The 16,981-nt window shown below is 35.2% G+C and overlaps 1 pseudogene; it reads right to left on the bottom strand.

Moving 5' to 3' along the window:
* Window positions 1–6,204: 6,204 nt before the first annotated feature.
* On the bottom strand, window positions 6,205–7,731 carry LOC114686183 (annotated as a pseudogene).
* Window positions 7,732–16,981: the final 9,250 nt, after the last annotated feature.

The raw sequence follows: 16,981 nt of genomic DNA, 5'->3' as shown, positions 1-16,981 counted from the left end.
TTAAGCAGATCAAGCTACACAACTGTCTCACTTATGCAGAGGGCCTAGTCCAATCCTGTGGAGGCTTCACAGGTTTTGGTCTAAATTTCATGAGTTCCCACAAGTTTGGTTTGTCTCTGTAGGTTTCCCCATCATGATCTTGGTGCCCCTCGCTCATGGAATCCCCCTTCTCTCTCTTCGATAGGACTCCTGGAGCTCAGACTGGTGTTTATCTGTAAATCTCTGCATCTGCTTCCATCAATTACTGGAGAAAGGCTCTGTGATGACAGGATATTCACTGATCTGATTACTGGGGCAAGCCAGTTCAGGCACCCTCTCCACTGTTGCTAGTAGTCTAAACTGGGGTCATCCTTGTGGATTCCTGGGAACTTCCTTAGCACCCAGTTTCTTCCTATCCCCATGAAGTCTCCCTTTATCATGGTATCTCTTTCATTGTCTCCCACTCCATTCCTGTTCTAGCTCAAACTTCCTGTTCCCTTGCGTTCTCATTTCCCACCCTCTACCCTCCATTGCCCCTGTTTCATGCCCAGTTTCCTCATGGAGATCTCCTCTATTTCCACTTCACAGGGTGATCCATGTATCCTTCTTTGGGTCTTCCTTGTTAGCTAGCTTCTTTGGATCTGTGGGTTGTAGTCTGGTTATCCTTTGCTTTACGTCTAGTATCCATCTATGAGTGAGTACATACCATGTTTGTCCTTCTGAGCCTGGGTTACCTCACTCAGGATGATATTTTCTAGTTCCACCCATTTGCTTGCAAATTTCATAATGTCATTGTTTTTTACTGCTGAGTAGTACTCCATTGTGTATATGTACCACATTTTCTTAATACACTCTTCGGTTGAGGGGCATCTAGGTGGTTTCCAGGTTCTGGCTATTATGAATAATGATGCTATGAACATAGTTGAGCATGTGTCCTTGTGGTATGGTTGAGCATTCCTTGGGTATATGCCCAAGAGTGGTATATCTGGGTCTTGAGGAAGATTGATTCCCAATTTTCTGAGAAGCCACCATACTGATTTCCAGAATGGCTGTACAAGTTTCCACTCCTACCAACGGTGCAGGAGTGTTCCCCTTGCTCCACATCCTCTCCAACATAAGCTGTCTGCAGTGCTTTTGATCCTAGTTATTCTGATAGGTGTAAGATGGTATCTCAGAGTCATGCGAAGTCTGCTTTGCATCTCCCTGATGACTAAGGATATTGAGCAATTCCTTAAATGTCTTTCAGCCATTTGAGATTCTAATGCTGAGAATTCTTTGTTTAGCTGTGTAGCCCTTTTTTTAATTTTTTGGTATTTTGATGTCTAGTTTCTTGAATTCTTTATATATTTTGGAGATCAGTCCTCTGTCAGATGTAGGGTTAGTGAAGATCTTTTCCTATTCTGTAGGTAGTCATTTTGTCTCATTTACCATGTCCTTTGCCTTACAAAATATTCTCAGTTTCAGGAGGTCCCATCAATTAATTGTTGCTCTCAGTATCTGTGTTCCTAATGTTGTATTTAGGAAGTAGTCTCCTGTGCCAATATGTTCAAGATTAATTCCTAATTTCTCTTCTATTGGGTTCAGTGTAACCAGCTTTAGGTTGAGGTCTTTGACCCACTTGGACTTGAGTTTTGCACATGGCAATAGATATGGATCTGTTTGCAAACATCTACATGTTGACATCCAGTTATACCAGCACTATTTGTTGAAGATGCTTTCTTTTTTTTTTCATTGTACAATTTTGGCTTCTTTGTCAAAATTCAGGTGTTCATAGGTGTGTGGATTAATGTCAGGGTCTTCAATTTGATTCCATTGATCAACATATTGGTTTTTATGCCAATACCAAGCTGTTTTTATTACTATAGCTCTATAGGAGAGCTTGAGATCAAGGGTGGTGATGCCTCCTGAGGTGGCTTTATTGTACAGGATTGTTTTTAGCTATCCTGGGTCTTTTTGTTTTTACATATGAAGTTGAATATTGTTCTGTCCAGGTCTGTGAAGAATTGTGTTGGGATTTTGATGGGAATTGCATTGAATCTGTATATTGCTTTTGTTAAGATTCCCATTTTTACTATGTTAATCCTGCCTATCCATGAGCATGGGAGATCTTTCCATTTTCTGACATCTTCTTCAATTTCTTTCTTCAGAGACAAAGTTCTTGTCACACAAGTCTTTCACTTGCTTAGCTAGAGATACCCCCAAGGTATTTTATATTATTTGTTGCTATTGTAAATAGTGGTGTTTCTCTGATTTCTCTCTCAGCTCATTTATCATTTGTATACAGGAGAGCTACTGATTTTTTTTAGTTAATCTTATATACTGCCATATTACTGATGGTGTTTATCAGCCATAGGAGTTACCTGATAAAATTTCTGGGGTCACTTATGTATATCATCATATCATGTGCAAATAGTGAAAGTTTGACTTCTTCCTTTTCAATTTGTATCCCCTTGATCTCCTTTTGTTGTCTTATTGTTCTAGCTAGGACTTTGAGTACTTTACTGAATAGATATGGGGAGAGTGTTGTTCCTGATTTTAGTGGAATCACTTGAGTTTCTCTCCATTTAATTTGATGTTGGCTGTCAGCTTGCTATAAATTGCCTTTATTATGTTTAGGTATGTTCCTTGTATTCCTGATCTCCCCAAGACCTTTATCATGAAGTAGTGTTGGATTTTGTCAAAGGCTTTTTCAACATCTAATGAGATAACCATATTTTTTTCTTTCAGTTTTTTTATATGGTGTATTACATTGACAGATTTTCATATATTGAGCCATCCTTGCATCTCTGGGATAAAGCCTACTTGGTCATGGTGGATAATTTCTTTGGTGTGTTCTTGGATTTGGTTTGCCAATATTTTATTGAGTATTTTTGCACCAATGTTCATGAGGGAAATTGGTTGGTAATTCTCTTTTTTTGTTGCATTTTTGTGTGGTTTGGGTATCAGGATAACTGTAGCCTCATAAAAAGAGTTTGGTAACATTCCTTCTGTTTCTATTGTGTGGAACAATTTGAAGAGTATTGGAATTAGCTCTTCTTTGAAATTCTGGGGCTGGGCGGTGGTGGTGCATGCCTTTAATCCCAGCACTCAGGAGGCAGAGCCAGGCAGATCTCTGTTAGTTTGAGGCCAGCCTAGACTACAGAGTGAATTCCAGGAAAGGTGCAAAGCTACACAGAGAAACCCTGTCTCAAAAAACCAAAGAAGAAGACGAAGATGAAGACAGAAAGAGAAGAGGAAAGAAAGAAGAAAGAAGAAAGAAGAAGAAGAAAGGAAAAAGAAGAAGAAGAAAAGAAGAAGAAGAAGAAGAAGAAGAAGAAGAAGAAGAAGAAGAAGAAGAAGAAGAAGAAATAGAAGGAGAAGAAGGAGAAGAAGAAATAGAAGAAGAAATTCTGATAGAATTCTTCACTGAAACCATCCGGTCCGGGCTTTTTTTGTTGGGAGACTTTCAATGACTGTTCTATTTCTTAGGGGTTATATGTAGAGTAAAACGTCTTATAAAAAAAAAAAAACAATGTAAAAGAAAAAAGAGTCAGAACTCAGAGCTAAAATTCACCTTCTCTGCTGAGTCCAGCTTCCGAAAGAGAGCTATTTCTTGTGTGTCAGTCATTTCATAGTCATTCTCTTCTCATTGTTGTAACCCAAACGTGACTGCCTCGTCACTGTCTGATGTACAGCCCTAGTCTTAAAGGCATATTCTCAATGCTGGCTGTATCCTGAAACACAGAAATCTATGGGATTAAGGTGTGTGCCACCGCCACACTCTGTCTATGGCTCTATAGCTCTGACCCGGCCCTTATTTATTAACATACAATCAAAATCACATTTCAGTACAATTAGAATACCACCACAGTTATAGGTCTATTTAAATGGTTTATATGGTCTTGATTTAATTTTGGTATGTGGAACCTATCCAGAAAATTGTCCATTTCTTTTAGATTGTCCAATTTTATAAAGTACAGGTTTTTGAAGTAGGTCACAATGATTCTATGTATTTCCTTGTTGTCTGTTGTTATGTCTCCCTTTTCATTTCTAGTTTTGTTAATTTGGATGTTCTCTCTATTCCTTTTGGTTAGTTTGGATAAGGGCTTGTCTATCTTGTTGATTTTCTTAAAGAACCAACTTTTTATTTCATTGATTCTTTGTATTGCTCTTTGTTTCTATTTTATTGATTTCAGCTCTCAATTTATTTGCTTTCATCTATTTCTCATGGTTGAGTTTGTTTCTTTTTGTTCCAGAGCTTTTAGGTGTGCTATTAAGTCACTAGTATGAGATTTCTCCAACTTCTTTATATGGGCATTTAACTATGAATTTTCCTTTTAGCACTGCTTTCATAGTGTTCCATAAGTTTGGGTATGTTGTAAATTCATTTTCATTGAATTCTAGGAAGTTTTAATTTTTTTCTTTATTTATTCCTTAACCTATTGGTGATTCAGTTGAGCATTATTCAGTTTCCATTAGATTGTGGGATTTTTGTAATTTTTATTGATGTTGAAATCTAAATTTAAGCCATGGTAGTCTGATAAAATACAAGAGGTTATTTCAGCTTTTTTTTTTAATCTGTTGAGATTTGCTTTGTGACCAAGTATGTGATCGATTTTAGAAAAGGTTCCATGGAGTGCTGAGAAGGTACATTCTTTTGTGTTAAGGTTGAATATTCTGTAGATATCTATTAAGCCTGTTTGAGTCATAACATCTGTTTGATCCATTATTTCTCTGTTAACTTTCTGTCTGGCAGATCAGTCCATTGGTGAGAGCTAGATACTAAAGTCTCCCATTACTAATCTGTGGGGTTTGATGTGTGATTTAAGCTTTAGTAATGTTTCTTTTACATATGTGGGTGACCTTGTATTTGGGGCATAAATATTCAGAATTGAGACTTCATCTTGGTGGATTTTTCATGTGATGAATATGTAATGTCCTTCTCGATCCTTTTTGACTGATTTTAGTTTGAAGTCTATTTTGTTAGATTTTAGGATAGTTACACCAGCTTGCTTCTTAAGTCCATTTGATTGGAAAGTCTTTTCCCAGCCTTTTACTCTGAGGTATTGTGTGTCTTTGAAGCTGAGGTGTGTTTCTTGTATGCAACAGAAGAATGGGTCCTGTTTTCATATCCATTATGTTAGCCTGTGTCTTTTTATAGGTGAATTGAGTCCATTGATATTAAGGGATATTAAGTAATTAACAATGACCAGTGATTGTTAATTCCTGTTGTTTTTTGGTAGTAGTGTGTGTATATTTCCCTTCTTTGGGATTTGCTGCTGTGCAGTTATCTATTGCCTGTTTTCATGGGTGCATCTGACTTCCTTAGGTTGGAGTTTTCCTTCTAGTGCTTTCTGTAGGGCTGGATTTGTAGATAGATATTGCTCAAATCTGGTTTTGTCTTGCAATGTCTAGTTCACTCCATCTATGGTGATTGAAAGTTTTGCTGGTTATAGTAGTCTGGGCTGGCATCTATGGTCTCTTAGTGTCTGCATTACATCTGCCCAGGACTTTCTGGCTTTCTGAGTCTACATTGAGAAGTTGGGTGTTATTCTGATGAGTCTGCCTTTATAAGTATTGGCCTTTTTCCTTTGCTGCTCTTAATATTATTTCTTTATTCTGTATGTTTAGTCATTTAATTATTATGTGGTAAAGGGACTTTTGGAGGGTTCTAGCTATTTGGTGTTCTATAAGCTTCTTGTATCTTCATAGGTATTTCCTTCTTTAAGTTGGGAAAATTTTCTTCCATGTTTTTGTTGAATACATTTTCTGTGCTTTTGAGTTGGTATTCTTCTCCTTCTTCTATCCCTATTATTCTTAGGTTTGGCCTTTTCATTTTGTCCTAGTTTTCCTGGAAGTTTTGTGTTATGACTTTTTGGCTTTGGTTGATGAATCTATTTCCTCTATTGTATCCTCTACACCAGAGATCCTCTCTTTAATCTCTTGTATTCTTTTGGTTATGCTTGCATCTGTAGTTCCTGTCCATTTACTCTGATTTTCTGTTTCCAGCATTCTCTTGGTTTGTGTCTTCTTCATTGTTTCTATTTCAATTTTTAGGTCTTGAACTGTTTCCTTCACCCATTTAATTGCTTTTTCATGGTTTTCTTGGCTTCCTTTAAGGGATTATTGATTTATTCCATTTTTTGCTTGTTTTTTTCCCCAATTTCTTCAAGGGAATTTTTCATTTCCTCTTTAAAGGCATCTATCATCTTCATGAAGTTATTTTTAAGGTCACTTTCTTTTGCTTCTTCTATGTTGTGATTTTCAGGTCTTGCTGTTGTAGAACTGCTAGATTCTAATGATAACATATCACTTTTTATGTTGTCGTATGTATTTTTGCTTTGGTATCTACCCACCTCTTACTCCACTATGTGAAAGAGGTGTCTGTGTCTGAGTGAGCTGCTCTTGGTCCCATCTGTGCTTGCTGTATCTGTGTCTCGGAGGGCCACTCTGGGTCCAATTGTAGCTCTTTGTCTAATTAGAACTGGCAGACACTGTGTTTCAGGGAGCTGCTCTTGGTCCAATCCAAGCTGGCTGGTTCTGTGTCTCAGAGAGCCACTCTTGGCCTATCAGGGCTCTTGTCCAATTAGAGCTGGTTGATTCTGCATCTTAGGAAGCCCCTGGGATTGCAGGGGGATGGGTAGCTTTGGGGGAGGGCATGGGTCTTGTACATCGCAGGATCTGATGGGGGATTTTGATGGCAGAGCCTACCCATAGTATTCTTCACTGCTGTCTGGAAACTGGGCCAGTGAAGCTACTATTTGTGAGCAAAACTTCTAAGGCTTCTTTTCTTGATGTGATAAGCAACTGTCCAGCTGCTTTTGAATGAGAATTTCAGGAATGTTGACTCCACAAACAGGACCAGCCACTGTATCATCAAGTTCCAGGGTAGATATAAAGGGAGACACACAACATTTAGCGTCTAAGGAACTAAGAGACATATTTCCTACAAAACAAATCTCTTTAAGTCTCTGCAGAAGTGGTTGGCCTTGTATGAGGGTTGAATTTCCCGTTATTGTATTTTCCCAGCAACTATGATGAAGACCTCTGATAAAAGAACTTGTCCACTAACCTGCTTCCTTGTTTGGTAAGAAGAAAGTTTGATGACTTCAGTAGAATGTGCTCTGAGAACACCTTCCTTTGAGGTTGAAGACACAGGAGTTGTGGGTGGTGACATTAAAACTGCCTAAGGTGAGTCCATGCAATATTCATGCTTTTTGCCAGTTCTTATAAAAGGCAACTGTTTCTTAGGTCTGCTTCTGTGACTGCCACACAACAGGCTGGGCAATGAGTTTAATAGGCCCAAACTTTTCTTATACACAGAGAACAATAGTTGGGAGAGCACTGGGGATTTTCACTGCAGTGTTTAAATACTCAACACAAATCTTCCAGAGCAGCAAATCATCTATCAGCCCAGTTGCTTTGATCAGTGCTGATGCTGCAGGTCTCTGTACAGCAGTATTGTTGTTGTTGTACAGTGCTGGTATTGTACAAAAGGGCTCCTGTACTCCTGATCTGCTTCTCATGTGTTTCAGGCTCTTACCTCAATAGCCTTCTCATCAAGCTCTGTCTTCTGTTCTATGGGTCACTGCCAGTCCCAGAGGCCTGCTCCTAACCAGGCTGCCGGCCACCAGCTGCTCCACCACTCTTTTTCTGTTCCTAATCCTACATATCGCAGTCATTTTAAGTTACATAGCTCTTAGCAGCTGTGAGTTCTAAATAAATGTTTGCTGAGGTAATTCTCAGTGAAAAGAAACTTTTAAAACAGGACATATCAATTTAATTAAAATAAATCTGGAATATGTGAAAAAATGCATTTTGTGCCTTACAATTTTATGCAAACCAAGAAATTAATGACAATGGGTATGTATTTGAATTTTATACAAACTACTTTTGTTTTGAAGTGTAATATATGTCTAGGAAGGACACAGATCTTAAGTGTACAGCTGTGTAAAAGTTCACAGTTAACAGTCCTATTAGCAGAACCTAGACAACGAAACAAAATTGGGGCTGGGGCGGTAATAGTTCAGTGGGAAATCCCTTAAAAGGGATTGTAGGCAGGCATTCCTAGAAACAATTTTTTCCAAGGAATAATACAATCAGAAGGCCTCTGACTTCTGAAATATGGAGAAGATGTGGCAAAGGCCACCATCATACCAATGAATGCTGAGCAACAAGAGACAGACAAGATAACCATTTGCCATTGGGAAATACCTTGGGGGGGCCTCTAACAGGCACCCATGTCAAATTTGGTTCAATAATTCCCTGTCACCATGGGTGAAACTCCTCCACAGAGTAATTAAAAAACTCAATGTCTATTGTTTAAAAAAAGAGTTTTGAGAGACTTCTATAAATGATCAAAGACCAAAGTTAAAAATATAAATAAATGACTTTGTAGTTGAAGGTCTAGTAGACACAGGGGCAGATGTAATAATAATTGCCCCAGATTCTTGGCATCTGAATTGGCCTTTTTATGAGGCAAATGTTCAGCTTTTAAGGTTTGGAACTTTATTTCAAATAAAACAAAGCACAAGATGGGTTGAATGTATAGGACCAAAAGGACAGAAGAAAAATTAAATCCATGTGTGGCTAACATAGCAATGAATTTATGGGGATGTGAATTGTTACAGCAATGGAATACCCAGATCAACATTCCTCCAGTCTCAGAAACAAACCATAAACTAATGTATGTTTCCAGGAAAATATTAAAAGGTATTATAAAGAACAGTCATCGACCATTCAGGTTGTACATAAACAGGGTACAACAGCTGCTAACCTTTCAAAGTTACCAGCAGCCCTACCTTTAAAATGGTTAACTGACAGACCTGTCTGGGTGGAACAGAGACCGTTGATTTCACAAAAATTACAGATCTTCAAACAGCTGATACAGGAGCAGCTAAATGTTCAACATATTGAAGAATCAACCAGTTCTTGGAATTCTCCTGTATTCATTATTAAAAAGAAGTCTGGAAAATAGAGAATGGTAACAGATCTAAGAGATATTAAATAAGGTCATTCAGCCAATGGACTTCTTATAGCCTGGAATTCCCTTACCTTCTCTATTGTCTAAAGGATGGTCTATTATACTGATTGGTTCAAAAGATTGTTTTTTTTACTATACCTCTGCAAGAACAGGATAGAGAAAAATTTATCATCATGGTGCCTACTTATAACAATTCCTAACCCATTAAAAGATATCAGTGAAAAGTTCTCCCACAAGAGATATTAAACAGTTCTACCCTGATATTTTGGATAACAGCCATTAGAAATTATTTATAAACAGTTTCCTTAATCTATAATTTACCATTATATGGATGATATCTTACTAGCTGAATCAAATGTAGATACCTCAGAAAAAAAATGTTTGAAAAAGTAAAAATATTGCCTTGCTTGGGATTACAAATTGCTCCTGAAAAAAATACAAAGAGGAGATTCTATTCATTCCCTAGGATATAAAGTAGGTTTTAAAAAATTCAACTCCAAAAGGTACCAATCAGGAGAGATCAATTGCTGACTCTTAATAACTTTCAAAAATTGCTGGGAGACATTAACTGGCTATGGCCCACAATTAGATTAACAACTCAAGAATTTAGAAATTTATTTCAAACATTACAAGGTGACAAGGACTTAAATAGTACAAGAAAACTATCAGCTGAAGCTGAGGGAGATTTGACTCTGGTAGAAAAGAAATTACAGGATGCCCATGTGTATTGTTTGGATCCAGAGCTTGATTGTATCCTAGTTATTTTCCCTTTGATGTATTCTCCTACAGGAATTTTAATGCAAGAGAAAATATATTTGAATGAATACTTTTTTTTTTTACCACAAAACAGAGTAAAAAATTAAAAACCTATGTAGAAAAGGTTTCTGAGTTGATTCTGAAAGGAAAATTAAGACTTCATCAATTAGCAAAAATAGACACAGCAGAAATTGTGGTACCTTTTACTAATGCTGAGATTTTCTTTTCATGGACAGAAAATTAACATTGGCAAAGAGATTGCAATAATTTTTGTGGGAGAGATTAGCAACAAATATCCCAAAAGCAAGAGGCTTCAATTTATAAAGAGAACTAATTGGCTCCTTTCACACATTGTATAGGGAACACCAATTTCTGGAGCCCCTATATTCTATATTGATGAAAGCAGATCAGGAAATGCAGGTTATAAATGAGGAAATATAAGCAAAGTGATTCAAAGCCCTTATGATTCTGTTCAAAAGTTAGAATTGTATGCTATTCTCATGGTATTATTAGATTTTCCAGAACCTCTTAATATAGTTACTGACTCTTAATATTCTGAAAGAGTTGTTTTACATATTAAAACTGCTGAATTCATTCCAAATGATACAGAATTGACTGTTTATTCAGTTACAATAAATAATCAGAAATAGAAATCATCCCTTACCTACAACATGTATCAAATTCCATATGGGTCTACCAGGCTGTCTAGTACCAGGTAATGATGAAATTGATCAACTATTGGCGGGAAATGCGCAGAAGCCTCAGAATTTCATAAGAAACACCATGTCAATAGCAAGAGTTTGAAAGAAAGTTTTTCATCACTTGGCAACAAACCAAGGAAATTATAAGAAAATGTCCTATTTGTTCTTGTATAACTAACTCCACTACCTGCAGGAAGTAACCCAAAGAGTACTCAAAGAAATGAAATTTGGCAAAGTGATGTGTTTCATTTTGCAGAGTTTGGAAAATTAAAATATGTTCATCATACCATAAATACATATTCAGGACTTTAATGGGCAACTGCTTTCAGTTCTGAAAAGGCTGATTCTATAATTAAACATCTATTAGAAGTTATGGCCATCATGGGGATACCTGTACAAATTAAGACTGATAATACTCTAGCATATGTCTCTAGTAAGATACAAGTTTTTTGCATATTACATCATAAAGTATATTACAGGTATACCACACAATCCTACAGATCAAGCAGTTATAGAAAAAAATCTAATCAAATTCTAAAAGATATGCTTAATAAACAGAAAGGGGTAATAAAGACCCTCAGAGGTAGATTGAATAATTCTTTATTAGCTTTACATTTTCTAAATGCTAATGTGAAAGTAATGGCAGCTGTGGAGAGACACTGTATAATAGAAAAAAGCTGCTGAATGAAATCAGCCTGTATATTTTAAAGTCGTGTTGACCTCAGAATGGAAACAAGGATATATGTTTTGTTGGGGAAGAGGTTTTGCTTTTGTTTACATAGGAGAAGAAAAGTTATGGATACCATCAAAATTGATGAAAATTATATTCAAATAAGAGATTAGAAGAGGTGATAGTTCATCAAACAATGTGACCCTTCTATAAGACTAACGAATACTTTTCATTTGATCAGATATAACTTGCCAAAAGTGAAACTCCACAAAGTTAGGGTTGGGGCAGAGTTTTATTTTTGTCTTTCCATGAGAATGAAGGCATCCAACCAAGGAAGCTGAAGATCATTGGACAAATGAGAAATCTGAAGAAAAAGGACAAATCATTGAGAGAAAATGTCCCATGAAACAGAGTAAATTGGCCTATTGTTATATCACATTTCCAACAGGATAAATTTTCATAAATCTTCCCAAATGTTTGTTTGTGCTGTTCTCTAAAAACATATAATTCAAACTGTCTTTTGTAGTCCCAGTCCAATTAAAAACTAAAGCTGGCTTTGGAGTTGGAACATGGCTCTATCCTTCTCTAAACCCAAGTATACTCGTTTATGGAAAATCCGAAATATCTCATATCAGAAAAGCCACCTGATGTGAGACAGAAGAAAACCCAAAATTAAAGCACTAGTCTATTGCCACTAATCTTATAATCTTTGGCTTTATTTTTACTCTTTAACACTTTTCTTAAGGTATAAATATATCTCAAAATTCAGACAATTTATATATATGTATATATTATGTATATAATATATACATATTAAACTTTTTTCATGATATTAATGGTCATATAGAGCAGTAACTAATTCTACAAAAAGGCTTCATCTAGCTTCCTGTACATGCTTTTGGGTTTGAGTCTCTATCACGTAACTAGGAATTAAGTTTTTGTACTCTGCATGTACATAACAAATTATGGTCCTTTAACCTCTTTGATCTCTGCTGCATATGACTTTTAAAATGTTAAATTTTCTTCAGTGAATCATGACCGTGCCTGACAGTGACCTTTGAAGTCTCCAAAAGGAGAATGGGGCCCCACAACGATCATTCTACCTGGATTGTGGTAACACCACTAAGCTGACAAATACCACCTAAAGGTCAACTTTGTACTATAAACTGCTCAGGACAATTTTAAGGTGGCTAGCCGAGAGATGGTCAAGTCTTATGACTACTCTATCCAGGACTTGAGACAAGCCCTGCACTTTTCTATTACACATATACTGAATAACAAAAGATACAGCTAGCTGTCCCAGGACTTGACAAGACAAGATAGATAATAGAGTATTTTCTCTGAATTTGTTAAATGCAAATGAACTGGACATTGTTAATGTAATTCTTGCCTGTATATATTTGTATATAGTTATTGTACTTATAGTATATACTTTTACTATGTTAGTTAAAACCTTCACTTATTATTTAGACAAAAAGGGGGAAATGTTGTGTGATATTTTCATTGTGTTCTGACAAAGTTTGCTTGATGCCAGAGGGCAGAGTTAGCCATAAGGTGACCAAAATTAACCATAGAGGCTTAGAGGGCTGTAGACAGAAGACAGAAAATGGTAAGGCATGGCTGAGAGAGGATCTCATCCCTTTTGGACAGAGGAACTGTAGAGGTAGGAAACTACTGGCAGCTGCTACCTGCTTCTCTGATCTTTTAGCTTCTTACCTGATATTTGACTCCCAATTTTTTATTGATAAAGATTAATTAGATTAACACTTCAGCATCTTGCTTGGTAATGTGGCTCTTAAAGTCTTTCTCGTGTATTTACACAAGACTATCTTCTTATTATTGATGAGTTTTTAAAAGCCTTGAGTTAATTTGGACAGCCATCTTTCATCAATTATGCTTTTTGATAGCATTTTCTCCTTGTCTATGACTTATATTTTCCTTTTCCTTATAGAATCTTTTTCAGAGCATAAAAATTAATTTAATTTTAATAAAGTCTAAATTGTCCATTCTTTCTTCCAATTTTGTAGTATATCCAATTTTTATTTTTCTTAGCCAATATTTCTTTATTATTTCCCCCTTTATATACATACAAAGTATATATCCAACTTATCTTTTTTAAGAAGGAAACTTGTTGCAAATTTGTTTTGGATTTTATGCTTCTTTCTCTTTCTTCTTTTGGGTGTATGCATAATGGAAGGTTGAACTTCTGGCCTTAACACATACTATGCAAGCACTCTACCACTGAGCTATATTCCAAGCCCATGATTATATGCTTTCTATGAATTGACTTGGAGAACTAATATTCCAACTCTTGACTCTCCAGTTAGTAGTCTTTCTCAGGTTATTTGTATCTTTATTATTCTCAATAATGTTTTATAGCTTCCTATATAAGTTGTATTACTATGTTATTGATTTGTTTTTAAGCATTCAATATTTTGAAAACCTTTTTAAGAGCTGTTCAATTTTTTCACTTTTTGTCATATAAATACAATGCATTGTGATGTTGTCCATGTATCCAATTTTATTCCTAGCTTTATTAGTTCTAATAGAATATAGACTCTCATATTTTTATGTATCTTAATTGTGTCATTAAAAAAAGAATTTTATTCCTCCCTTTTCGATCATTATGACTTTTATTTCTTGTTTACCTTATTCATCGGTTTGGGACTGATGGTAAAATCTTGAATTTAAGTAGTCTTGTCTCGTTGATGTTCAGGGTGACTTTTCAATTAGTTATCATTAGTAACTGTGATGGTTTTAGTGAGAACAGCCCCCATAAGCTTATATGTTTGAGTATTTAGTCTCTGATAGGTGGAAACTGTTTGGGAAGAATTGGGAGGTGTGGCCTTGCTGTAGGAGGTGTATCACTGAGGGTTGGCCTTGAACTCACACCATTCCTAGTTAGCTCTCTCAGCCTCCTGTCACTATGCATTTGCTCTGCCATCATGGACTCACCCTCTGAAACTATAAGCCCCAAATAAACTCTGGTCATGGTGTCTCATCACATCAACAGAAAAATAGCTAAGACAGTAATGTTAGCTATTAGTTTTTAAGGACACTGAAAATTGTTTTCTATGTGAATTTGCTAACACTATTATCATTAGTATGTGCTGACTTTTGTTGAATGACTTTTCTATACCCACCTGGATAGTCATATTCCTTTTCAACTTTATATGTTAATACAGTGGATTATATTGATCTAATTTCTAATGTTAAACTGCATTGTATTTTTAAAATAACCAATTATGTTATAATTTCTTGTATTTTTCTTCTACATCTCTGAATTTTTAAAAAGAAAATTTCTGTGTATGTTTATAAAAATATTTGGTTTGTCATTTTCTTAACATTCTGTTCAGGTTTGGATTTCATAGTCTATTAAGATTATGTTGGCATCCAAATGATTTGGGAAATGTTTACATTTATGTTTTGTGCTTATAAAAACTGGTATTAGTGTTTACATAAACAGTGTAAAGTGGATTTTCATAATATTCTAAATTTATTTGCCAGGTGATGGTGGCACACACCTTTAATCCTAGCACTTGGGAGGCAAAGGCAGGTGGATCTCCACGTTCAAAGCCAGCCTGTTCTATAGAGTGAGTTCCAGGACAGTCAGGGCCACACAGAGAAACCCTTCCTCAAAAACACAAGGAAAAAATTCTAAATTTATCTAATAGAGATGACAAATCAAGATTTTATTATTTAATTTTTACATATTGTGGAATTTCTTGTTTTTTGTTTTTTTACATTTCTACATCATTTTCACCACAGTAAAAGTACATACTGAGTCATTTTATTACTGTTGTTTTTAACTGAAATTAATTTTTCTGACCAAGAATGTGGAAATTTTTATAATGCTCCATTTGCCTATAAATACAACCAATATAGTTTAATATGTTATGTGTGTCAATGTTTTCCAATATGATGTTTATGTTGTTTATATTTTCAATATTCTTCTGGTGTGTCTGTGTTTGTCTTCTTACTCCATCAGGAATTGAGAGAGTGCTATCAAGTCTCTCAATATGATGGTGGTTTGTATCGCTTACATTTGTACCTAGCCTACCTTATTTTTTGTAGTTTGTAATTATTTTATCACAAGTATGCAATTATGGAACCCACATGTTCCTTGTGTGTTTTTCTCTTCATTATTATGAGGTAGCTGCCTGAGTTGTTAGTAATATTTTTCCTCAATTCACTGTTATACTATAAATGAATGAAAATAGCTGCCTTAGTCATATTGTGGCTAGTATTTGTAACATACACTTTATTTAATTGTAAAACTTTCAGTCTTTCTGTATTATCTCTTCTCTCTACCTCTTACATATTTGATGGTATATAGTTGAGTATTTCTTAAAACCAGTCTGAAAATTTTTGTTGTTCAATTGGATTACTTAATATACTTGTAAGTAATATAATATCTCACATCTTCCCAGCTATACGTACAATCTCAATAATTTTTTCCTTTGTCTCTAAAGAAGTTTTCTTCTTTTCACTTATTCATACATTAGTTCCCCCTCAGTTCCTTTTTTAGTTACTTTTTAGAGCTATCCACAAATTCACAACATGCATCTTGATGTATAATAATGCTGTAAAACAAATTATTAATTTTACTACTCCCATGATAGAGATGAGAACTTTAGACCTCTTTACTACTATGCCTCTGCCTTTAATTATTGCTTTTATGAATTTCAAAAAAACTATTCTTCTTACCTTGTATAACCAATAGCCAAACAATGTGTGTTTATTATTACCTTTCCTGTTACTGTTTGCTTCTCAACAGAATTCATAGTCTTAGAATTGTTTCTTTCTCTCTAATGAGTTACACAAAAAGTATTTTTTATGCTGATTAGAATGTGATTAATTCTCTGTCCAAAAAACCCTTCATTTTTGAAGGGTGTGAAGTTAATATATTTCTACTTTTTAAATAACTTGAAAGGCTTTGGAGACATTGTCTTTAGTTTCATGATTTATGTTTTTAAATTAGCTGTCCATCTTGCAGAATCTCTTTTAAAAATAATTTTATCATATTCATGTGGTTGCTTTAAGAATTAATTTTTTCCTATTCGACTAGGTATTGATCAACTTTCCTGGGACACAGCTGACTGTTCTTTGTCTTTTACTTATTCTAACTGAGTTTCACTAAGTGGAAGACCTTTACCAATTTAGTAATTGTTGTTCATTATTTATTTCTTATTCTCTCATCCTTTCTAGGATTACAGTTGTAAGCATGTGAGAGAAATTAATTATATCCCAAATGTTACAAATGTTCTTATCTATATTTTAATTATATTTTCTTTGTGTTTATATTTGGATATTTCATCTAGAGTCATCTTGCAACTATTTTTTCTGCATTTCTTTATATCTATGGTATTAAACAACTTAGTTCTATGGTATGTTTTTTCTCAGTTACAGAATTTACAGGTTAAGGTTTCCATTTGATGGTAAAACTTCCTTTTAAAATCTTTTATACACTGTTCCTTATTTTAACACATTAGCTCTATGTTAAAAAAAACTGTTTGGGACATTCACTTCTAATATCTGCATTTAGACAATATATTTTTATTTTTTTTACAGAATTTAGATTTGTTGATGTGTGACAGAATGTAGGGAAACTATGTAAAAGTTATCTAGGATCATGATTCTATTATCTTCCTCTAGGAGGAATTCACCTTTTGCTGTTCGCTTGTTAGAGTTCTACCTAATCAAACTACCCTGATGCAAACAGGCACTCTACTTGGTTGAGGTTTTTTGCAAGCCCAATAAGCACCCAACTCTACACCATTTACAGTTGAGAACTTGTTATATTCCTATATCCCCTTCTCATTGAAGGCTCCAGACTATTCATTTAGCAATTAAAACTTCACTCTGCTTTTGACGAATTTTCTGCTTGGGTTCTGTTATGCTGGGTGTCTGCCC

This window comes from Peromyscus leucopus, chromosome 19, assembly GCF_004664715.2.
Source record: "Peromyscus leucopus breed LL Stock chromosome 19, UCI_PerLeu_2.1, whole genome shotgun sequence".
NCBI classification, from domain to species: Eukaryota; Metazoa; Chordata; class Mammalia; order Rodentia; family Cricetidae; genus Peromyscus; species Peromyscus leucopus.
This window is presented reverse-complemented; position numbering and strand designations above follow the sequence as displayed.